This window comes from Cyclopterus lumpus, chromosome 15 (assembly GCF_009769545.1).
Source record: "Cyclopterus lumpus isolate fCycLum1 chromosome 15, fCycLum1.pri, whole genome shotgun sequence".
In the NCBI taxonomy this organism is placed as follows: Eukaryota; Metazoa; Chordata; class Actinopteri; order Perciformes; family Cyclopteridae; genus Cyclopterus; species Cyclopterus lumpus.
Genome location: NC_046980.1, coordinates 5,007,323 through 5,029,415, shown reverse-complemented (window position 1 = coordinate 5,029,415; position 22,093 = coordinate 5,007,323). Strand labels below are relative to the sequence as shown.

Here is a 22,093-nt window from a genome sequence, read left to right as displayed (position 1 = left end):
TTTCCAAACCTACGAAACCATAAAGTTTAAGTCTCTAACTTCCTGAGCAAGGCACTCCTGAGAGTTGAACCCAGGATCTCCTGTTTACTAAACAGGCGCTTTAACCAACTAAGCCACAGCACCGCTGTAAATGCCATGTTCACACTATTGCAAGCTCTGTTGTTTTCCAAAACTCCGAAACCATAAAATTGAAATCTCTAACTTCCTGAGCAAGGCACTGCTGGGAGTTGAACCCAGGATCTCCTGTTTACGAAACAGGCACTTTGACCAACTAAGCCACAGTGCCTCTGTAAATGCCCATTTCACACTATTGTGAGCTCTGTTTTTTTCCAAAACTCCGAATACATAAAATTGAAATCTCCAACTTCCTGAGCAAGGCACTGCTGGGAGTTGAACCCAGGATCTCCTGTTTACTAAACAGGCGCTTTAACCAACTAAGCCACAGCGCCTCTGTAAATCCAAGGTTCAAACTATTGTAAGCTCTGTTGTTTTCCAAACCTACGAAACCATAAAGTTTAAGTCTGCAACTTCCTGAGCAATGCACTTTGACCAACTAAGCCACAGTGCCTCTGTAAATGCCTATTTCACATTATTGTAAGCTCTGTTCTTTTCCAAACCTACGAAACAATAAAGTTTAAGTCTCCAACTTCCTGAGGAAGGCACTGCTGGGAGTTGAACCCAGGATCTCCTGTTTACTAAACAGGCGCTTTAACCAACTAAGCCACAGCGCCGCTGTAAATGCCATGTTCACACTATTGCAAGCTCTGTTGTTTTCCAAATCTCCGAAACCAAAAAATTGAAATCTCTAACTTCCTGAGCAAGGCACTGCTGGGAGTTGAACCCAGGATCTCCTGTTTACGAAACAGGCACTTTGACCAACTAAGCCACAGTGCCTCTGTAAATGCCCATTTCACACTATTGTGAGCTCTGTTTTTTTCCAAAACTCCGAATACATAAAATTGAAATCTCCAACTTCCTGAGCAAGGCACTGCTGGGAGTTGAACCCAGGATCTCCTGTTTACTAAACAGGCGCTTTAACCAACTAAGCCACAGCGCCGCTGTAAATGCCATGTTCACACTATTGCAAGCTCTGTTGTTTTCCAGAACTACGAAACCATAAAATTCAAGTCCATAATTACATGAAAGAGGCACTGCTGGGAGTCTTAGTAACCATAAAATTGAAATCTCTAACTTCCTGAGCAAGGCACTGCTGGGAGTTGAACCCAGGATCTCCTGTTTACTAAACAGGCACTTTTCCAAAACTGCGAATCCATAAAATTGAAATCTCCAACTTCCTGAGCAAGGCACTGCTGGGAGTTGAACCCAGGATCTCCTGTTTACGAAACAGGCACTTTGACCAACTAAGCCACAGCGCCGCTGTAAATGCCATGTTCACACTATTGCAAGCTCTGTTGTTTTCCAAAACTCCGAAACCATAAAATTGAAATCTCCAACTTCCTGAGAAAGGCACTGCTGGGAGTTGAACCCAGGATCTCCTGTTTACAAGACAGGCACTTTGACCAACTAAGCCACAGTGCCTCTGGAAATGCCTATTTCACACTATTGTAAGCTCTGTTCTTTTCCAAACCTACGAAACAATAAAGTTTAAGTCTCCAACTTCCTGAGGAAGGCACTGCTGGGAGTTGAACCCAGGATCTCCTGTTTACTAAACAGGCACTTTAAGCAACTAAGCCACAGCGCCGCTGTAAATGCCATGTTCACACTATTGCAACCTCTGTTGTTTTCCAAATCTCCGAAACCAAAAAATTGAAATCTCTAACTTCCTGAGCAAGGCACTGCTGGGAGTTGAACCCAGGATCTTCTGTTTACTAAACAGGCACTTTTCCAAAACTGCGAATCCATAAAATTGAAATCTCCAACTTCCTGAGCAAGGCACTGCTGGGAGTTGAACCCAGGATCTCCTGTTTACTAAACAGGCACTTTTCCAAAACTGCGAATCCATAAAATTGAAATCTCCAACTTCCTGAGCAAGGCACTGCTGGAGTTGAACCCAGGATCTCCTGTTTACGAAACAGGCACTTTGACCAACTAAGCCACAGTGCCTCTGTAAATGCCCATTTCACACTATTGTGAGCTCTGTTTTTTTCCAAAACTCAGAATACATAAAATTGAAATCTCCAAATTCCTGAGCAAGGCACTGCTGGGAGTTGAACCCAGGATCCCCTGTTTACTAAACAGGCGCTTTAACCAACTAAGCCACAGCGCCGCTGTAAATGCCATGTTCACACTATTGCAAGCTCTGTTGTTTTCCAAAACTACGAAACCATAAAATTCAAGTCCATAATTACATGAAAGAGGCACTGCTGGGAGTTGAACACGGGATCTCCTGTTTAAGAAACAGGCACTTTGACCAACTAATCCACAGTGCCTCTGTAAATGCCCATTTCACACTATTGTGAGCTCTGTTTTTTTCCAAAACTCTGAATCCATAAAATTGAAATCTCCAACTTCCTGAGCAAGGCACTGCTGGGAGTTGAACCCAGGATCTCCTGTTTACAAGACAGGCACTTTAACCAACTAAGCCACAGCGCCTCTGTAAATCCAAGGTTCAAACTATTGTAAGCTCTGTTGTTTTCCAAACCTACGAAACCATAAAGTTTAAGTCTGCAACTTCCTGAGCAATGCACTTTGACCAACTAAGCCACAGTGCCTATGTAAATGCCTATTTCACACTATTGTAAGCTCTGTTCTTTTCCAAACCTACGAAACAATAAAGTTTAAGTCTCCAACTTCCTGAGGAAGGCACTGCTGGGAGTTGAACCCAGGATCTCCTGTTTACTAAACAGGCGCTTTAACCAACTAAGCCACAGCGCCGCTGTAAATGCCATTTTCACACTATTGCAAGCTCTGTTGTTTTCCAAATCTCCGAAACCAAAAAATTGAAAACTCTAACTTCCTGAGCAAGGCACTGCTGGGAGTTGAACCCAGGATCTCCTGTTTACTAAACAGGCACTTTTCCAAAACTGCGAATCCATAAAATTGAAATCTCCAACTTCCTGAGCAAGGCACTGCTGGAGTTGAACCCAGGATCTCCTGTTTACGAAACAGGCACTTTGACCAACTAAGCCACAGCGCCGCTGTAAATGCCATGTTCACACTATTGCAAGCTCTGTTGTTTTCCAAAACTCCGAAACCATAAAATTGAAATCTCCAACTTCCTGAGAAAGGCACTGCTGGGAGTTGAACCCAGGATCTCCTGTTTACAAGACAGGCACTTTGACCAACTAAGCCACAGTGCCTCTGGAAATGCCTATTTCACACTATTGTAAGCTCTGTTCTTTTCCAAACCTACGAAACAATAAAGTTTAAGTCTCCAACTTCCTGAGGAAGGCACTGCTGGGAGTTGAACCCAGGATCTCCTGTTTACTAAACAGGCACTTTAAGCAACTAAGCCACAGCGCCGCTGTAAATGCCATGTTCACACTATTGCAACCTCTGTTGTTTTCCAAATCTCCGAAACCAAAAAATTGAAATCTCTAACTTCCTGAGCAAGGCACTGCTGGGAGTTGAACCCAGGATCTTCTGTTTACTAAACAGGCACTTTTCCAAAACTGCGAATCCATAAAATTGAAATCTCCAACTTCCTGAGCAAGGCACTGCTGGGAGTTGAACCCAGGATCTCCTGTTTACTAAACAGGCACTTTTCCAAAACTGCGAATCCATAAAATTGAAATCTCCAACTTCCTGAGCAAGGCACTGCTGGAGTTGAACCCAGGATCTCCTGTTTACGAAACAGGCACTTTGACCAACTAAGCCACAGTGCCTCTGTAAATGCCCATTTCACACTATTGTGAGCTCTGTTTTTTTCCAAAACTCAGAATACATAAAATTGAAATCTCCAAATTCCTGAGCAAGGCACTGCTGGGAGTTGAACCCAGGATCCCCTGTTTACTAAACAGGCGCTTTAACCAACTAAGCCACAGCGCCGCTGTAAATGCCATGTTCACACTATTGCAAGCTCTGTTGTTTTCCAAAACTACGAAACCATAAAATTCAAGTCCATAATTACATGAAAGAGGCACTGCTGGGAGTTGAACACGGGATCTCCTGTTTAAGAAACAGGCACTTTGACCAACTAATCCACAGTGCCTCTGTAAATGCCCATTTCACACTATTGTGAGCTCTGTTTTTTTCCAAAACTCTGAATCCATAAAATTGAAATCTCCAACTTCCTGAGCAAGGCACTGCTGGGAGTTGAACCCAGGATCTCCTGTTTACAAGACAGGCACTTTAACCAACTAAGCCACAGCGCCTCTGTAAATCCAAGGTTCAAACTATTGTAAGCTCTGTTGTTTTCCAAACCTACGAAACCATAAAGTTTAAGTCTGCAACTTCCTGAGCAATGCACTTTGACCAACTAAGCCACAGTGCCTATGTAAATGCCTATTTCACACTATTGTAAGCTCTGTTCTTTTCCAAACCTACGAAACAATAAAGTTTAAGTCTCCAACTTCCTGAGGAAGGCACTGCTGGGAGTTGAACCCAGGATCTCCTGTTTACTAAACAGGCGCTTTAACCAACTAAGCCACAGCGCCGCTGTAAATGCCATTTTCACACTATTGCAAGCTCTGTTGTTTTCCAAATCTCCGAAACCAAAAAATTGAAAACTCTAACTTCCTGAGCAAGGCACTGCTGGGAGTTGAACCCAGGATCTCCTGTTTACTAAACAGGCACTTTTCCAAAACTGCGAATCCATAAAATTGAAATCTCCAACTTCCTGAGCAAGGCACTGCTGGAGTTGAACCCAGGATCTCCTGTTTACGAAACAGGCACTTTGACCAACTAAGCCACAGTGCCTCTGTAAATGCCCATTTCACACTATTGTGAGCTCTGTTTTTTTCCAAAACTCCGAATACATAAAATTGAAATCTCCAAATTCCTGAGCAAGGCACTGCTGGGAGTTGAACCCAGGATCTCCTGTTTACTAAACAGGCGCTTTAACCAACTAAGCCACAGCGCCGCTGTAAATGCCATGTTCACACTATTGCAAGCTCTGTTGTTTTCCAAAACTACGAAACCATAAAATTCAAGTCCATAATTACATGAAAGAGGCACTGCTGGGAGTTGAACACGGGATCTCCTGTTTAAGAAACAGGCACTTTGACCAACTAATCCACAGTGCCTCTGTAAATGCCCATTTCACACTATTGTAAGCTCTGTTCTTTTCCAAACCTACGAAACAATAAAGTTTAAGTCTCCAACTTCCTGAGGAAGGCACTGCTGGGAGTTGAACCCAGGATCTCCTGTTTACTAAACAGGCACTTTAAGCAACTAAGCCACAGCGCCGCTGTAAATGCCATGTTCACACTATTGCAAGCTCTGTTGTTTTCCAAATCTCCGAAACAAAAAAATTGAAATCTCTAACTTCCTGAGCAAGGCACTGCTGGGAGTTGAACCCAGGATCTCCTGTTTACTAAACAGGCACTTTTCCAAAACTGCGAATCCATAAAATTGAAATCTCCAACTTCCTGAGCAAGGCACTGCTGGGAGTTGAACCCAGGATCTCCTGTTTACGAAACAGGCACTTTGAATAACTAAGCCACAGCGCCGCTGTAAATGCCATGTTCACACTATTGCAAGCTCTGTTGTTTTCCAAAACTCCGAAACCATAAAATTGAAATCTCTAACTTCCTGAGAAAGGCACTGCTGGGAGTTGAACCCAGGATCTCCTGTTTACGAAACAGGCACTTTGACCAACTAAGCCACAGTGCCTCTGTAAATGCCCATTTCACACTATTGTGAGCTCTGTTTTTTTCCAAAACTCTGAATCCATAAAATTGAAATCTCCAACTTCCTGAGAAAGGCACTGCTGGGAGTTGAACCCAGGATCTCCTGTTTACAAGACAGGCACTTTGACCAACTAAGCCACAGTGCCTCTGGAAATGCCTATTTCACACTATTGTAAGCTCTGTTCTTTTCCAAACCTACGAAACAATAAAGTTTAAGTCTCCAACTTCCTGAGGAAGGCACTGCTGGGAGTTGAACCCAGGATCTCCTGTTTACTAAACAGGCGCTTTAAGCAACTAAGCCACAGCGCCGCTGTAAATGTCATGTTCACACTATTGCAAGCTCTGTTGTTTTCCAAATCTCCGAAACCAAAAAATTGAAATCTCTAACTTCCTGAGCAAGGCACTGCTGGGAGTTGAACCCAGGATCTCCTGTTTACTAAACAGGCACTTTTCCAAAACTGCGAATCCATAAAATTGAAATCTCCAACTTCCTGAGCAAGGCACTGCTGGAGTTGAACCCAGGATCTCCTGTTTACGAAACAGGCACTTTGACCAACTAAGCCACAGTGCCTCTGTAAATGCCCATTTCACACTATTGTGAGCTCTGTTTTTTTCCAAAACTCCGAATACATAAAATTGAAATCTCCAAATTCCTGAGCAAGGCACTGCTGGGAGTTGAACCCAGGATCTCCTGTTTACTAAACAGGCACTTTAACCAACTAAGCCACAGCACCGCTGTAAATGCCATGTTCACACTATTGCAAGCTCTGTTGTTTTCCAAAACTACGAAACCATAAAATTCAAGTCCATAATTACATGAAAGAGGCACTGCTGGGAGTTGAACACGGGATCTCCTGTTTAAGAAACAGGCACTTTGACCAACTAATCCACAGTGCCTCTGTAAATGCCCATTTCACACTATTGTGAGCTCTGTTTTTTTCCAAAACTCTGAATCCATAAAATTGAAATCTCCAACTTCCTGAGCAAGGCACTGCTGGGAGTTGAACCCAGGATCTCCTGTTTACGAAACAGGCACTTTGACCAACTAAGCCACAGCGCCGCTGTAAATGCCATGTTCACACTATTGCAAGCTCTGTTGTTTTCCAAAACTCCGAAACCATAAAATTGAAATCTCCAACTTCCTGAGAAAGGCACTGCTGGGAGTTGAACCCAGGATCTCCTGTTTACAAGACAGGCACTTTGACCAACTAAGCCACAGTGCCTCTGGAAATGCCTATTTCACACTATTGTAAGCTCTGTTCTTTTCCAAACCTACGAAACAATAAAGTTTAAGTCTCCAACTTCCTGAGGAAGGCACTGCTGGGAGTTGAACCCAGGATCTCCTGTTTACTAAACAGGCACTTTAAGCAACTAAGCCACAGCGCCGCTGTAAATGCCATGTTCACACTATTGCAAGCTCTGTTGTTTTCCAAATCTCCGAAACAAAAAAATTGAAATCTCTAACTTCCTGAGCAAGGCACTGCTGGGAGTTGAACCCAGGATCTCCTGTTTACTAAACAGGCACTTTTCCAAAACTGCGAATCCATAAAATTGAAATCTCCAACTTCCTGAGCAAGGCACTGCTGGGAGTTGAACCCAGGATCTCCTGTTTACGAAACAGGCACTTTGACCAACTAAGCCACAGCGCCGCTGTAAATGCCATGTTCACACTATTGCAAGCTCTGTTGTTTTCCAAAACTCCGAAACCATAAAATTGAAATCTCTAACTTCCTGAGAAAGGCACTGCTGGGAGTTGAACCCAGGATCTCCTGTTTACGAAACAGGCACTTTGACCAACTAAGCCACAGTGCCTCTGTAAATGCCCATTTCACACTATTGTGAGCTCTGTTTTTTTCCAAAACTCTGAATCCATAAAATTGAAATCTCCAACTTCCTGAGAAAGGCACTGCTGGGAGTTGAACACAGGATCTCCTGTTTACTAAACAGGCGCTTTAAGCAACTAAGCCACAGCGCCGCTGTAAATGCCATGTTCACACTATTGCAAGCTCTGTTGTTTTCCAAATCTCCGAAACCAAAAAATTGAAATCTCTAACTTCCTGAGCAAGGCACTGCTGGGAGTTGAACCCAGGATCTCCTGTTTACAAGACAGGCACTTTAACCAACTAAGCCACAGCGCCTCTGTAAATCCAAGGTTCAAACTATTGTAAGCTCTGTTGTTTTCCAAACCTACGAAACCATAAAGTTTAAGTCTGCAACTTCCTGAGCAATGCACTTTGACCAACTAAGCCACAGTGCCTCTGGAAATGCCTATTTCACACTATTGTAAGCTCTGTTCTTTTCCAAACCTACGAAACAATAAAGTTTAAGTCTCCAACTTACTGAGGAAGGCACTGCTGGGAGTTGAACCCAGGATCTCCTGTTTACTAAACAGGCGCTTTAACCAACTAAGCCACAGCGCCGCTGTAAATGCCATGTTCACACTATTGCAAGCTCTGTTGTTTTCCAAATCTCCGAAACCAAAAAATTGAAATCTCTAACTTCCTGAGCAAGGCACTGCTGGGAGTTGAACCCAGGATCTCCTGTTTACTAAACAGGCACTTTTCCAAAACTGCGAATCCATAAAATTGAAATCTCCAACTTCCTGAGCAAGGCACTGCTGGAGTTGAACCCAGGATCTCCTGTTTACGAAACAGGCACTTTGACCAACTAAGCCACAGTGCCTCTGTAAATGCCCATTTCACACTATTGTGAGCTCTGTTTTTTTCAAAAACTCCGAATACATAAAATTGAAATCTCCAAATTCCTGAGCAAGGCACTGCTGGGAGTTGAACCCAGGATCTCCTGTTTACTAAACAGGCACTTTTCCAAAACTGCGAATCCATAAAATTGAAATCTCCAACTTCCTGAGCAAGGCACTGCTGGAGTTGAACCCAGGATCTCCTGTTTACGAAACAGGCACTTTGACCAACTAAGCCACAGTGCCTCTGTAAATGCCCATTTCACACTATTGTGAGCTCTGTTTTTTTCCAAAACTCCGAATACATAAAATTGAAATCTCCAAATTCCTGAGCAAGGCACTGCTGGGAGTTGAACCCAGGATCTCCTGTTTACTAAACAGGCGCTTTAACCAACTAAGCCACAGCGCCGCTGTAAATGCCATGTTCACACTATTGCAAGCTCTGTTGTTTTCCAAAACTACGAAACCATAAAATTCAAGTCCATAATTACATGAAAGAGGCACTGCTGGGAGTTGAACACGGGATCTCCTGTTTAAGAAACAGGCACTTTGACCAACTAATCCACAGTGCCTCTGTAAATGCCCATTTCACACTATTGTGAGCTCTGTTTTTTTCCAAAACTCTGAATCCATAAAATTGAAATCTCCAACTTCCTGAGCAAGGCACTGCTGGGAGTTGAACCCAGGATCTCCTGTTTACAACACAGGCACTTTAACCAACTAAGCCACAGCGCCTCTGTAAATCCAAGGTTCAAACTATTGTAAGCTCTGTTGTTTTCCAAACCTACGAAACCATAAAGTTTAAGTCTGCAACTTCCTGAGCAATGCACTTTGACCAACTAAGCCACAGTGCCTCTGGAAATGCCTATTTCACACTATTGTAAGCTCTGTTCTTTTCCAAACCTACGAAACAATAAAGTTTAAGTCTCCAACTTCCTGAGGAAGGCACTGCTGGGAGTTGAACCCAGGATCTCCTGTTTACTAAACAGGCACTTTAAGCAACTAAGCCACAGCGCCGCTGTAAATGCCATGTTCACACTATTGCAAGCTCTGTTGTTTTCCAAAACTCTGAATCCATAAAATTGAAATCTCCAACTTCCTGAGCAAGGCACTGCTGGGAGTTGAACCCAGGATCTCCTGTTTACAAGACAGGCACTTTAACCAACTAAGCCACAGCGCCTCTGTAAATCCAAGGTTCAAACTATTGTAAGCTCTGTTGTTTTCCAAACCTACAAAACCATAAAGTTTAAGTCTGCAACTTCCTGAGCAATGCACTTTGACCAACTAAGCCACAGTGCCTCTGGAAATGCCTATTTCACACTATTGTAAGCTCTGTTCTTTTCCAAACCTACGAAACAATAAAGTTTAAGTCTCCAACTTCCTGAGGAAGGCACTGCTGGGAGTTGAACCCAGGATCTCCTGTTTACTAAACAGGCACTTTAAGCAACTAAGCCACAGCGCCGCTGTAAATGCCATGTTCACACTATTGCAAGCTCTGTTGTTTTCCAAATCTCCGAAACCAAAAAATTGAAATCTCTAACTTCCTGAGCAAGGCACTGCTGGGAGTTGAACCCAGGATCTCCTGTTTACTAAACAGGCGCTTTAACCAACTAAGCCACAGCGCCGCTGTAAATGCCATGTTCACACTATTGCAAGCTCTGTTGTTTTCCAAAACTACGAAACCATAAAATTCAAGTCCATAATTACATGAAAGAGGCACTGCTGGGAGTTGAACACGGGATCTCCTGTTTAAGAAACAGGCACTTTGACCAACTAATCCACAGTGCCTCTGTAAATGCCCATTTCACACTATTGTAAGCTCTGTTCTTTTCCAAACCTACGAAACAATAAAGTTTAAGTCTCCAACTTCCTGAGGAAGGCACTGCTGGGAGTTGAACCCAGGATCTCCTGTTTACTAAACAGGCACTTTAAGCAACTAAGCCACAGCGCCGCTGTAAATGCCATGTTCACACTATTGCAAGCTCTGTTGTTTTCCAAAACTACGAAACCATAAAATTCAAGTCCATAATTACATGAAAGAGGCACTGCTGGGAGTTGAACACGGGATCTCCTGTTTAAGAAACAGGCACTTTGACCAACTAATCCACAGTGCCTCTGTAAATGCCCATTTCACACTATTGTGAGCTCTGTTTTTTTCCAAAACTCTGAATCCATAAAATTGAAATCTCCAACTTCCTGAGCAAGGCACTGCTGGGAGTTGAACCCAGGATCTCCTGTTTACGAAACAGGCACTTTGACCAACTAAGCCACAGCGCCGCTGTAAATGCCATGTTCACACTATTGCAAGCTCTGTTGTTTTCCAAAACTCCGAAACCATAAAATTGAAATCTCCAACTTCCTGAGAAAGGCACTGCTGGGAGTTGAACCCAGGATCTCCTGTTTACAAGACAGGCACTTTGACCAACTAAGCCACAGTGCCTCTGGAAATGCCTATTTCACACTATTGTAAGCTCTGTTCTTTTCCAAACCTACGAAACAATAAAGTTTAAGTCTCCAACTTCCTGAGGAAGGCACTGCTGGGAGTTGAACCCAGGATCTCCTGTTTACTAAACAGGCACTTTAAGCAACTAAGCCACAGCGCCGCTGTAAATGCCATGTTCACACTATTGCAAGCTCTGTTGTTTTCCAAATCTCCGAAACAAAAAAATTGAAATCTCTAACTTCCTGAGCAAGGCACTGCTGGGAGTTGAACCCAGGATCTCCTGTTTACTAAACAGGCACTTTTCCAAAACTGCGAATCCATAAAATTGAAATCTCCAACTTCCTGAGCAAGGCACTGCTGGGAGTTGAACCCAGGATCTCCTGTTTACGAAACAGGCACTTTGACCAACTAAGCCACAGCGCCGCTGTAAATGCCATGTTCACACTATTGCAAGCTCTGTTGTTTTCCAAAACTCCGAAACCATAAAATTGAAATCTCTAACTTCCTGAGAAAGGCACTGCTGGGAGTTGAACCCAGGATCTCCTGTTTACGAAACAGGCACTTTGACCAACTAAGCCACAGTGCCTCTGTAAATGCCCATTTCACACTATTGTGAGCTCTGTTTTTTTCCAAAACTCTGAATCCATAAAATTGAAATCTCCAACTTCCTGAGAAAGGCACTGCTGGGAGTTGAACCCAGGATCTCCTGTTTACTAAACAGGCGCTTTAAGCAACTAAGCCACAGCGCCGCTGTAAATGCCATGTTCACACTATTGCAAGCTCTGTTGTTTTCCAAATCTCCGAAACCAAAAAATTGAAATCTCTAACTTCCTGAGCAAGGCACTGCTGGGAGTTGAACCCAGGATCTCCTGTTTACAAGACAGGCACTTTAACCAACTAAGCCACAGCGCCTCTGTAAATCCAAGGTTCAAACTATTGTAAGCTCTGTTGTTTTCCAAACCTACGAAACCATAAAGTTTAAGTCTGCAACTTCCTGAGCAATGCACTTTGACCAACTAAGCCACAGTGCCTCTGGAAATGCCTATTTCACACTATTGTAAGCTCTGTTCTTTTCCAAACCTACGAAACAATAAAGTTTAAGTCTCCAACTTACTGAGGAAGGCACTGCTGGGAGTTGAACCCAGGATCTCCTGTTTACTAAACAGGCGCTTTAACCAACTAAGCCACAGCGCCGCTGTAAATGCCATGTTCACACTATTGCAAGCTCTGTTGTTTTCCAAATCTCCGAAACCAAAAAATTGAAATCTCTAACTTCCTGAGCAAGGCACTGCTGGGAGTTGAACCCAGGATCTCCTGTTTACTAAACAGGCACTTTTCCAAAACTGCGAATCCATAAAATTGAAATCTCCAACTTCCTGAGCAAGGCACTGCTGGAGTTGAACCCAGGATCTCCTGTTTACGAAACAGGCACTTTGACCAACTAAGCCACAGTGCCTCTGTAAATGCCCATTTCACACTATTGTGAGCTCTGTTTTTTTCAAAAACTCCGAATACATAAAATTGAAATCTCCAAATTCCTGAGCAAGGCACTGCTGGGAGTTGAACCCAGGATCTCCTGTTTACTAAACAGGCACTTTTCCAAAACTGCGAATCCATAAAATTGAAATCTCCAACTTCCTGAGCAAGGCACTGCTGGAGTTGAACCCAGGATCTCCTGTTTACGAAACAGGCACTTTGACCAACTAAGCCACAGTGCCTCTGTAAATGCCCATTTCACACTATTGTGAGCTCTGTTTTTTTCCAAAACTCCGAATACATAAAATTGAAATCTCCAAATTCCTGAGCAAGGCACTGCTGGGAGTTGAACCCAGGATCTCCTGTTTACTAAACAGGCGCTTTAACCAACTAAGCCACAGCGCCGCTGTAAATGCCATGTTCACACTATTGCAAGCTCTGTTGTTTTCCAAAACTACGAAACCATAAAATTCAAGTCCATAATTACATGAAAGAGGCACTGCTGGGAGTTGAACACGGGATCTCCTGTTTAAGAAACAGGCACTTTGACCAACTAATCCACAGTGCCTCTGTAAATGCCCATTTCACACTATTGTGAGCTCTGTTTTTTTCCAAAACTCTGAATCCATAAAATTGAAATCTCCAACTTCCTGAGCAAGGCACTGCTGGGAGTTGAACCCAGGATCTCCTGTTTACAAGACAGGCACTTTAACCAACTAAGCCACAGCGCCTCTGTAAATCCAAGGTTCAAACTATTGTAAGCTCTGTTGTTTTCCAAACCTACGAAACCATAAAGTTTAAGTCTGCAACTTCCTGAGCAATGCACTTTGACCAACTAAGCCACAGTGCCTCTGGAAATGCCTATTTCACACTATTGTAAGCTCTGTTCTTTTCCAAACCTACGAAACAATAAAGTTTAAGTCTCCAACTTCCTGAGGAAGGCACTGCTGGGAGTTGAACCCAGGATCTCCTGTTTACTAAACAGGCACTTTAAGCAACTAAGCCACAGCGCCGCTGTAAATGCCATGTTCACACTATTGCAAGCTCTGTTGTTTTCCAAAACTCTGAATCCATAAAATTGAAATCTCCAACTTCCTGAGCAAGGCACTGCTGGGAGTTGAACCCAGGATCTCCTGTTTACAAGACAGGCACTTTAACCAACTAAGCCACAGCGCCTCTGTAAATCCAAGGTTCAAACTATTGTAAGCTCTGTTGTTTTCCAAACCTACAAAACCATAAAGTTTAAGTCTGCAACTTCCTGAGCAATGCACTTTGACCAACTAAGCCACAGTGCCTCTGGAAATGCCTATTTCACACTATTGTAAGCTCTGTTCTTTTCCAAACCTACGAAACAATAAAGTTTAAGTCTCCAACTTCCTGAGGAAGGCACTGCTGGGAGTTGAACCCAGGATCTCCTGTTTACTAAACAGGCACTTTAAGCAACTAAGCCACAGCGCCGCTGTAAATGCCATGTTCACACTATTGCAAGCTCTGTTGTTTTCCAAATCTCCGAAACCAAAAAATTGAAATCTCTAACTTCCTGAGCAAGGCACTGCTGGGAGTTGAACCCAGGATCTCCTGTTTACTAAACAGGCACTTTTCCAAAACTGCAAATCCATAAAATTGAAATCTCCAACTTCCTGAGCAAGGCACTGCTGGGAGTTGAACCCAGGATCTCTTGTTTACGAAACAGGCGCTTTGACCAACTAAGCCACAGCGCCGCTGTAAATGCCATGTGCACACTATTGCAAGCTCTGTTGTTTTCCAAAACTCTGAAACCATGAAATTGAAATCTCTAACTTCCTGAGCAAAGCACTGCTGGAAGTTGAACCCAGGATCTCCTGTTTACGAAACAGGCACTTTGACCAACTAAGCCACAGTGCCTCTGTAAATGCCCATTTCACACTATTGTGAGCTCTGTTTTTTTCAAAAACTCCGAATACATAAAATTGAAATCTCCAAATTCCTGAGCAAGGCACTGCTGGGAGTTGAACCCAGGATCTCCTGTTTACTAAACAGGCACTTTTCCAAAACTGCGAATCCATAAAATTGAAATCTCCAACTTCCTGAGCAAGGCACTGCTGGAGTTGAACCCAGGATCTCCTGTTTACGAAACAGGCACTTTGACCAACTAAGCCACAGTGCCTCTGTAAATGCCCATTTCACACTATTGTGAGCTCTGTTTTTTTCCAAAACTCCGAATACATAAAATTGAAATCTCCAAATTCCTGAGCAAGGCACTGCTGGGAGTTGAACCCAGGATCTCCTGTTTACTAAACAGGCGCTTTAACCAACTAAGCCACAGCGCCGCTGTAAATGCCATGTTCACACTATTGCAAGCTCTGTTGTTTTCCAAAACTACGAAACCATAAAATTCAAGTCCATAATTACATGAAAGAGGCACTGCTGGGAGTTGAACACGGGATCTCCTGTTTAAGAAACAGGCACTTTGACCAACTAATCCACAGTGCCTCTGTAAATGCCCATTTCACACTATTGTGAGCTCTGTTTTTTTCCAAAACTCTGAATCCATAAAATTGAAATCTCCAACTTCCTGAGCAAGGCACTGCTGGGAGTTGAACCCAGGATCTCCTGTTTACAAGACAGGCACTTTAACCAACTAAGCCACAGCGCCTCTGTAAATCCAAGGTTCAAACTATTGTAAGCTCTGTTGTTTTCCAAACCTACGAAACCATAAAGTTTAAGTCTGCAACTTCCTGAGCAATGCACTTTGACCAACTAAGCCACAGTGCCTCTGGAAATGCCTATTTCACACTATTGTAAGCTCTGTTCTTTTCCAAACCTACGAAACAATAAAGTTTAAGTCTCCAACTTCCTGAGGAAGGCACTGCTGGGAGTTGAACCCAGGATCTCCTGTTTACTAAACAGGCACTTTAAGCAACTAAGCCACAGCGCCGCTGTAAATGCCATGTTCACACTATTGCAAGCTCTGTTGTTTTCCAAAACTCTGAATCCATAAAATTGAAATCTCCAACTTCCTGAGCAAGGCACTGCTGGGAGTTGAACCCAGGATCTCCTGTTTACAAGACAGGCACTTTAACCAACTAAGCCACAGCGCCTCTGTAAATCCAAGGTTCAAACTATTGTAAGCTCTGTTGTTTTCCAAACCTACGAAACCATAAAGTTTAAGTCTGCAACTTCCTGAGCAATGCACTTTGACCAACTAAGCCACAGTGCCTCTGGAAATGCCTATTTCACACTATTGTAAGCTCTGTTCTTTTCCAAACCTACGAAACAATAAAGTTTAAGTCTCCAACTTCCTGAGGAAGGCACTGCTGGGAGTTGAACCCAGGATCTCCTGTTTACTAAACAGGCACTTTAAGCAACTAAGCCACAGCGCCGCTGTAAATGCCATGTTCACACTATTGCAAGCTCTGTTGTTTTCCAAAACTCTGAATCCATAAAATTGAAATCTCCAACTTCCTGAGCAAGGCACTGCTGGGAGTTGAACCCAGGATCTCCTGTTTACAAGACAGGCACTTTAACCAACTAAGCCACAGCGCCTCTGTAAATCCAAGGTTCAAACTATTGTAAGCTCTGTTGTTTTCCAAACCTACAAAACCATAAAGTTTAAGTCTGCAACTTCCTGAGCAATGCACTTTGACCAACTAAGCCACAGTGCCTCTGGAAATGCCTATTTCACACTATTGTAAGCTCTGTTCTTTTCCAAACCTACGAAACAATAAAGTTTAAGTCTCCAACTTCCTGAGGAAGGCACTGCTGGGAGTTGAACCCAGGATCTCCTGTTTACTAAACAGGCACTTTAACCAACTAAGCCACAGCGCCGCTGTAAATGCCATGTTCACACTATTGCAAGCTCTGTTGTTTTCCAAATCTCCGAAACCAAAAAATTGAAATCTCTAACTTCCTGAGCAAGGCACTGCTGGGAGTTGAACCCAGGATCTCCTGTTTACTAAACAGGCACTTTTCCAAAACTGCAAATCCATAAAATTGAAATCTCCAACTTCCTGAGCAAGGCACTGCTGGGAGTTGAACCCAGGATCTCTTGTTTACGAAACAGGCGCTTTGACCAACTAAGCCACAGCGCCGCTGTAAATGCCATGTGCACACTATTGCAAGCTCTGTTGTTTTCCAAAACTCTGAAACCATGAAATTGAAATCTCTAACTTCCTGAGCAAAGCACTGCTGGAAGTTGAACCCAGGATCTCCTGTTTACGAAACAGGCACTTTGACCAACTAAGCCACAGTGCCTCTGTAAATGCCCATTTCACACTATTGTGAGCTCTGTTTTTTTCAAAAACTCCGAATACATAAAATTGAAATCTCCAAATTCCTGAGCAAGGCACTGCTGGGAGTTGAACCCAGGATCTCCTGTTTACTAAACAGGCACTTTTCCAAAACTGCGAATCCATAAAATTGAAATCTCCAACTTCCTGAGCAAGGCACTGCTGGAGTTGAACCCAGGATCTCCTGTTTACGAAACAGGCACTTTGACCAACTAAGCCACAGTGCCTCTGTAAATGCCCATTTCACACTATTGTGAGCTCTGTTTTTTTCCAAAACTCCGAATACATAAAATTGAAATCTCCAAATTCCTGAGCAAGGCACTGCTGGGAGTTGAACCCAGGATCTCCTGTTTACTAAACAGGCGCTTTAACCAACTAAGCCACAGCGCCGCTGTAAATGCCATGTTCACACTATTGCAAGCTCTGTTGTTTTCCAAAACTACGAAACCATAAAATTCAAGTCCATAATTACATGAAAGAGGCACTGCTGGGAGTTGAACACGGGATCTCCTGTTTAAGAAACAGGCACTTTGACCAACTAATCCACAGTGCCTCTGTAAATGCCCATTTCACACTATTGTGAGCTCTGTTTTTTTCCAAAACTCTGAATCCATAAAATTGAAATCTCCAACTTCCTGAGCAAGGCACTGCTGGGAGTTGAACCCAGGATCTCCTGTTTACAAGACAGGCACTTTAACCAACTAAGCCACAGCGCCTCTGTAAATCCAAGGTTCAAACTATTGTAAGCTCTGTTGTTTTCCAAACCTACAAAACCATAAAGTTTAAGTCTGCAACTTCCTGAGCAATGCACTTTGACCAACTAAGCCACAGTGCCTCTGGAAATGCCTATTTCACACTATTGTAAGCTCTGTTCTTTTCCAAACCTACGAAACAATAAAGTTTAAGTCTCCAACTTCCTGAGGAAGGCACTGCTGGGAGTTGAACCCAGGATCTCCTGTTTACTAAACAGGCACTTTAAGCAACTAAGCCACAGCGCCGCTGTAAATGCCATGTTCACACTATTGCAAGCTCTGTTGTTTTCCAAATCTCCGAAACCAAAAAATTGAAATCTCTAACTTCCTGAGCAAGGCACTGCTGGGAGTTGAACCCAGGATCTCCTGTTTACTAAACAGGCACTTTTCCAAAACTGCAAATCCATAAAATTGAAATCTCCAACTTCCTGAGCAAGGCACTGCTGGGAGTTGAACCCAGGATCTCTTGTTTACGAAACAGGCGCTTTGACCAACTAAGCCACAGCGCCGCTGTAAATGCCATGTGCACACTATTGCAAGCTCTGTTGTTTTCCAAAACTCTGAAACCATGAAATTGAAATCTCTAACTTCCTGAGCAAAGCACTGCTGGAAGTTGAACCCAGGATCTCCTGTTTACGAAACAGGCACTTTGACCAACTAAGCCACAGTGCCTCTGTAAATGCCCATTTCACACTATTGTGAGCTCTGTTTTTTTCCAAAACTCCGAATACATAAAATTGAAATCTCCAACTTCCTGAGCAAGGCACTGCTGGGAGTTGAACCCAGGATCTCCTGTTTACTAAACAGGCGCTTTAACCAACTAAGCCACAGCGCCGCTGTAAATGCCATGTTCACACTATTGCAAGCTCTGTTGTTTTCCAGAACTACGAAACCATAAAATTCAAGTCCATAATTACATGAAAGAGGCACTGCTGGGAGTCTTAGTAACCATAAAATTGAAATCTCTAACTTCCTGAGCAAGGCACTGCTGGGAGTTGAACCCAGGATCTCCTGTTTACTAAACAGGCACTTTTCCAAAACTGCGAATCCATAAAATTGAAATCTCCAACTTCCTGAGCAAGGCACTGCTGGGAGTTGAACCCAGGATCTCCTGTTTACGAAACAGGCACTTTGACCAACTAAGCCACAGCGCCGCTGTAAATGCCATGTTCACACTATTGCAAGCTCTGTTGTTTTCCAAAACTCCGAAACCATAAAATTGAAATCTCTAACTTCCTGAGAAAGGCACTGCTGGGAGTTGAACCCAGGATCTCCTGTTTACGAAACAGGCACTTTGACCAACTAAGCCACAGTGCCTCTGTAAATGCCCATTTCACACTATTGTGAGCTCTGTTTTTTTCCAAAACTCTGAATCCATAAAATTGAAATCTCCAACTTCCTGAGAAAGGCACTGCTGGGAGTTGAACCCAGGATCTCCTGTTTACTAAACAGGCACTTTTCCAAAACTGCGAATCCATAAAATTGAAATCTCCAACTTCCTGAGCAAGGCACTGCTGGAGTTGAACCCAGGATCTCCTGTTTACGAAACAGGCACTTTGACCAACTAAGCCACAGTGCCTCTGTAAATGCCCATTTCACACTATTGTGAGCTCTGTTTTTTTCCAAAACTCCGAATACATAAAATTGAAATCTCCAACTTCCTGAGCAAGGCACTGCTGGGAGTTGAACCCAGGATCTCCTGTTTACTAAACAGGCGCTTTAACCAACTAAGCCACAGCGCCGCTGTAAATGCCATGTTCACACTATTGCAAGCTCTGTTGTTTTCCAAAACTACGAAACCATAAAATTCAAGTCCATAATTACATGAAAGAGGCACTGCTGGGAGTTGAACACGGGATCTCCTTTTTAAGAAACAGGCACTTTGACCAACTAAGCCACAGTGCCTCTGTAAATGCCCATTTCACCCTATTGTGAGCTCTTTTTTTTTCCAAAACTCTGAATCCATAAAATTGAAATCTCCAACTTCCTGAGCTATGCACTGCTGGGAGTTGAACCCAGGATCTCCTGTTTACAAGACAGGCACTTTAACCAACTAAGCCACAGCGCCTCTGTAAATCCAAGGTTCAAACTATTGTAAGCTCTGTTGTTTTCCAAACCTACGAAACCATAAAGTTTAAGTCTCTAACTTCCTGAGCAAGGCACTGCTGGGAGTTGAACCCAGGATCTCCTGTTTACTAAACAGGCGCTTTAACCAACTAAGCCACAGCGCCGCTGTAAATGCCATGTTCACACTATTGCAAGCTCTGTTGTTTTCCAAAACTCTGAATCCATAAAATTGAAATCTCCAACTTCCTGAGCTATGCACTGCTGGGAGTTGAACCCAGGATCTCCTGTTTACAAGACAGGCACTTTAACCAACTAAGCCACAGCGCCTCTGTAAATCCAAGGTTCAAACTATTGTAAGCTCTGTTGTTTTCCAAACCTACGAAACCATAAAGTTTAAGTCTCTAACTTCCTGAGCAAGGCACTGCTGGGAGTTGAACCCAGGATCTCCTGTTTACTAAACAGGCGCTTTAACCAACTAAGCCACAGCGCCGCTGTAAATGCCATGTTCACACTATTGCAAGCTCTGTTGTTTTCCAAAACTCCGAAACCATAAAATTGAAATCTCTAACTTCCTGAGCAAGGCACTGCTGGAGTTGAACCCAGGATCTCCTGTTTACGAAACAGGCACTTTGACCAACTAAGCCACAGTGCCTCTGTAAATGCCCATTTCACACTATTGTGAGCTCTTTTTTTTTCCAAAACTCTGAATCCATAAAATTGAAATCTCCAACTTCCTGAGCAAGGCACTGCTGGGAATTGAATCCAGGATCTCCTGTTTACAAGACAGGCACTTTAACCAACTAAGCCACAGCGCCTCTGGAAATGCCTATTTCACACTATTGTAAGCTCTGTTCTTTTCCAAACCTACGAAACAATAAAGTTTAAGTCTCCAACTTCCTGAGGAAGGCACTGCTGGGAGTTGAACCCAGGATCTCCTGTTTACTAAACAGGCACTTTAAGCAACTAAGCCACAGCGCCGCTGTAAATGCCATGTTCACACTATTGCAAGCTCTGTTGTTTTCCAAATCTCCGAAACCAAAAAATTGAAATCTCTAACTTCCTGAGCAAGGCACTGCTGGGAGTTGAACCCAGGATCTCCTGTTTACTAAACAGGCACTTTTCCAAAACTGCGAATCCATAAAATTGAAATCTCCAACTTCCTGAGCAAGGGACTGCTGGAGTTGAACCCAGGATCTCCTGTTTACCAACTAAGCCACAGTGCCTCTGTAAATGCCCATTTCACACTATTGTGAGCTCTGTTTTTTTCCAAAACTCTGAATCCATAAAATTGAAATCTCCAACTTCCTGAGCAAGGCACTGCTGGGAGTTGAACCCAGAATCTCCTGTTAACAAGACAGGCACTTTAACCAACTAAGCCACAGCACCTCTGTAAATCCAAGGTTCAAACTATTGTAAGCTCTGTTGTTTTACAAACCTACGAAACCATAAAGTTTAAGTCCGCAACTTCCTGAGCAATGCACTTTGACCAACTAAGCCACAGTGCCTCTGGAAATGCCTATTTCACTCTATTGTAAGCTCTGTTCTTTTCCAAACCTACGAAACAATAAAGTTTAAGTCTCCAACTTCCTGAGGAAGGCACTGCTGGGAGTTGAACCCAGGATCTCCTGTTTACGAAACAGGCACTTTGACCAACTAAGCCACAGTGCCTCTGTAAATGCCCATTTCACACTATTGTGAGCTCTGTTTTTTTCCAAAACTCCGAATACATAAAATTGAAATCTCCAAATTCCTGAGCAAGGCACTGCAGGGAGTTGAACCCAGGATCTCGTGTTTACTAAACAGGCCCTTTTACCAACCAAGCCACAGCGCCGCTGTAAATGCACTGTTCACACTATTGCAAGCTCTGTTGTTTTCCAAAACTCCGAAACCATAAAATTGAAATCTCTAACGTCCTGAGCAAGGCACTGCTGGGAGTTGAACCCAGGATCTCCTGTTTACTAAACAGGCACTTTTCCAAAACTGCGAATCCATAAAATTGAAATCTCCAACTTCCTGAGCAAGGCACTGCTGGGAGTTGAACCCAGGATCTCCTGTTTACGAAACAGGCACTTTGACCAACTAAGCCACAGTGCCTCTGTAAATGCCCATTTCACACTATTGTGAGCTCTGTTTTTTTCCAAAACTCTGAATCCATAAAATTGAAATCTCCAACTTCCTGAGCAAGGCACTGCTGGGAGTTAAACCCAGGATCTCCTGTTTACAAGACAGGCACTTTAACCAACTAAGCCACAGCGCCTCTGTAAATCCAAGGTTCAAACTATTGTAAGCTCTGTTGTTTTCCAAACCTACGAAACCATAAAGTTTAAGTCTGCAACTTCCTGAGCAATGCACTTTGACCAACTAAGCCACAGTGCCTCTGGAAATGCCTATTTCACAATATTGTAAGCTCTGTTCTTTTCCAAACCTACGAAACAATAAAGTTTAAGTCTCCAACTTCCTGAGGAAGGCACTGCTGGGAGTTGAACCCAGGATCTCCTGTTTACTAAACAGGCGCTTTAAGCAACTAAGCCACAGCGCCGCTGTAAATGCCATGTTCACACTATTGCAAGCTCTGTTGTTTTCCAAAACTCCGAAACCATAAAATTGAAATCTCTAACTTCCTGAGCAAGGCACTGCTG

The 22,093-nt window shown here is 43.3% G+C and overlaps 25 non-coding genes across 25 annotated transcripts; all 25 read right to left on the bottom strand.

Moving 5' to 3' along the window:
* Positions 1–212: 212 nt before the first annotated feature.
* Positions 213–286, bottom strand: trnat-cgu. The gene has a single exon. It is a non-coding gene; the product is annotated as a tRNA-Thr (tRNA).
* A 534-nt stretch (positions 287–820) lies between these two features.
* On the bottom strand, positions 821–894 carry trnat-cgu. Its single transcript has one exon. It is a non-coding gene; the product is annotated as a tRNA-Thr (tRNA).
* Positions 895–1,465: 571 nt separating this feature from the next.
* Positions 1,466–1,539, bottom strand: trnat-ugu. Its single transcript has one exon. It is a non-coding gene; the product is annotated as a tRNA-Thr (tRNA).
* Positions 1,540–2,479: 940 nt separating this feature from the next.
* Positions 2,480–2,553, bottom strand: trnat-ugu. Its single transcript has one exon. It is a non-coding gene; the product is annotated as a tRNA-Thr (tRNA).
* A 633-nt stretch (positions 2,554–3,186) lies between these two features.
* On the bottom strand, positions 3,187–3,260 carry trnat-ugu. The gene has a single exon. It is a non-coding gene; the product is annotated as a tRNA-Thr (tRNA).
* A 940-nt stretch (positions 3,261–4,200) lies between these two features.
* Positions 4,201–4,274, bottom strand: trnat-ugu. The gene has a single exon. It is a non-coding gene; the product is annotated as a tRNA-Thr (tRNA).
* A 1,385-nt stretch (positions 4,275–5,659) lies between these two features.
* On the bottom strand, positions 5,660–5,733 carry trnat-cgu. Its single transcript has one exon. It is a non-coding gene; the product is annotated as a tRNA-Thr (tRNA).
* An 89-nt stretch (positions 5,734–5,822) lies between these two features.
* On the bottom strand, positions 5,823–5,896 carry trnat-ugu. Its single transcript has one exon. It is a non-coding gene; the product is annotated as a tRNA-Thr (tRNA).
* Positions 5,897–6,899: 1,003 nt separating this feature from the next.
* trnat-ugu lies at positions 6,900–6,973 on the bottom strand. The gene has a single exon. It is a non-coding gene; the product is annotated as a tRNA-Thr (tRNA).
* A 515-nt stretch (positions 6,974–7,488) lies between these two features.
* Positions 7,489–7,562, bottom strand: trnat-cgu. The gene has a single exon. It is a non-coding gene; the product is annotated as a tRNA-Thr (tRNA).
* A 252-nt stretch (positions 7,563–7,814) lies between these two features.
* On the bottom strand, positions 7,815–7,888 carry trnat-ugu. Its single transcript has one exon. It is a non-coding gene; the product is annotated as a tRNA-Thr (tRNA).
* A 1,666-nt stretch (positions 7,889–9,554) lies between these two features.
* On the bottom strand, positions 9,555–9,628 carry trnat-ugu. The gene has a single exon. It is a non-coding gene; the product is annotated as a tRNA-Thr (tRNA).
* A 1,186-nt stretch (positions 9,629–10,814) lies between these two features.
* On the bottom strand, positions 10,815–10,888 carry trnat-ugu. Its single transcript has one exon. It is a non-coding gene; the product is annotated as a tRNA-Thr (tRNA).
* Positions 10,889–11,403: 515 nt separating this feature from the next.
* trnat-cgu lies at positions 11,404–11,477 on the bottom strand. Its single transcript has one exon. It is a non-coding gene; the product is annotated as a tRNA-Thr (tRNA).
* A 252-nt stretch (positions 11,478–11,729) lies between these two features.
* On the bottom strand, positions 11,730–11,803 carry trnat-ugu. The gene has a single exon. It is a non-coding gene; the product is annotated as a tRNA-Thr (tRNA).
* A 1,221-nt stretch (positions 11,804–13,024) lies between these two features.
* trnat-ugu lies at positions 13,025–13,098 on the bottom strand. The gene has a single exon. It is a non-coding gene; the product is annotated as a tRNA-Thr (tRNA).
* Positions 13,099–13,469: 371 nt separating this feature from the next.
* On the bottom strand, positions 13,470–13,543 carry trnat-ugu. The gene has a single exon. It is a non-coding gene; the product is annotated as a tRNA-Thr (tRNA).
* Positions 13,544–14,928: 1,385 nt separating this feature from the next.
* On the bottom strand, positions 14,929–15,002 carry trnat-ugu. Its single transcript has one exon. It is a non-coding gene; the product is annotated as a tRNA-Thr (tRNA).
* A 371-nt stretch (positions 15,003–15,373) lies between these two features.
* trnat-ugu lies at positions 15,374–15,447 on the bottom strand. The gene has a single exon. It is a non-coding gene; the product is annotated as a tRNA-Thr (tRNA).
* Positions 15,448–15,818: 371 nt separating this feature from the next.
* trnat-ugu lies at positions 15,819–15,892 on the bottom strand. Its single transcript has one exon. It is a non-coding gene; the product is annotated as a tRNA-Thr (tRNA).
* A 1,385-nt stretch (positions 15,893–17,277) lies between these two features.
* On the bottom strand, positions 17,278–17,351 carry trnat-ugu. Its single transcript has one exon. It is a non-coding gene; the product is annotated as a tRNA-Thr (tRNA).
* Positions 17,352–18,630: 1,279 nt separating this feature from the next.
* Positions 18,631–18,704, bottom strand: trnat-cgu. The gene has a single exon. It is a non-coding gene; the product is annotated as a tRNA-Thr (tRNA).
* Positions 18,705–20,195: 1,491 nt separating this feature from the next.
* Positions 20,196–20,269, bottom strand: trnat-ugu. The gene has a single exon. It is a non-coding gene; the product is annotated as a tRNA-Thr (tRNA).
* Positions 20,270–21,048: 779 nt separating this feature from the next.
* trnat-cgu lies at positions 21,049–21,122 on the bottom strand. The gene has a single exon. It is a non-coding gene; the product is annotated as a tRNA-Thr (tRNA).
* A 352-nt stretch (positions 21,123–21,474) lies between these two features.
* trnat-cgu lies at positions 21,475–21,548 on the bottom strand. Its single transcript has one exon. It is a non-coding gene; the product is annotated as a tRNA-Thr (tRNA).
* Positions 21,549–22,093: the final 545 nt, after the last annotated feature.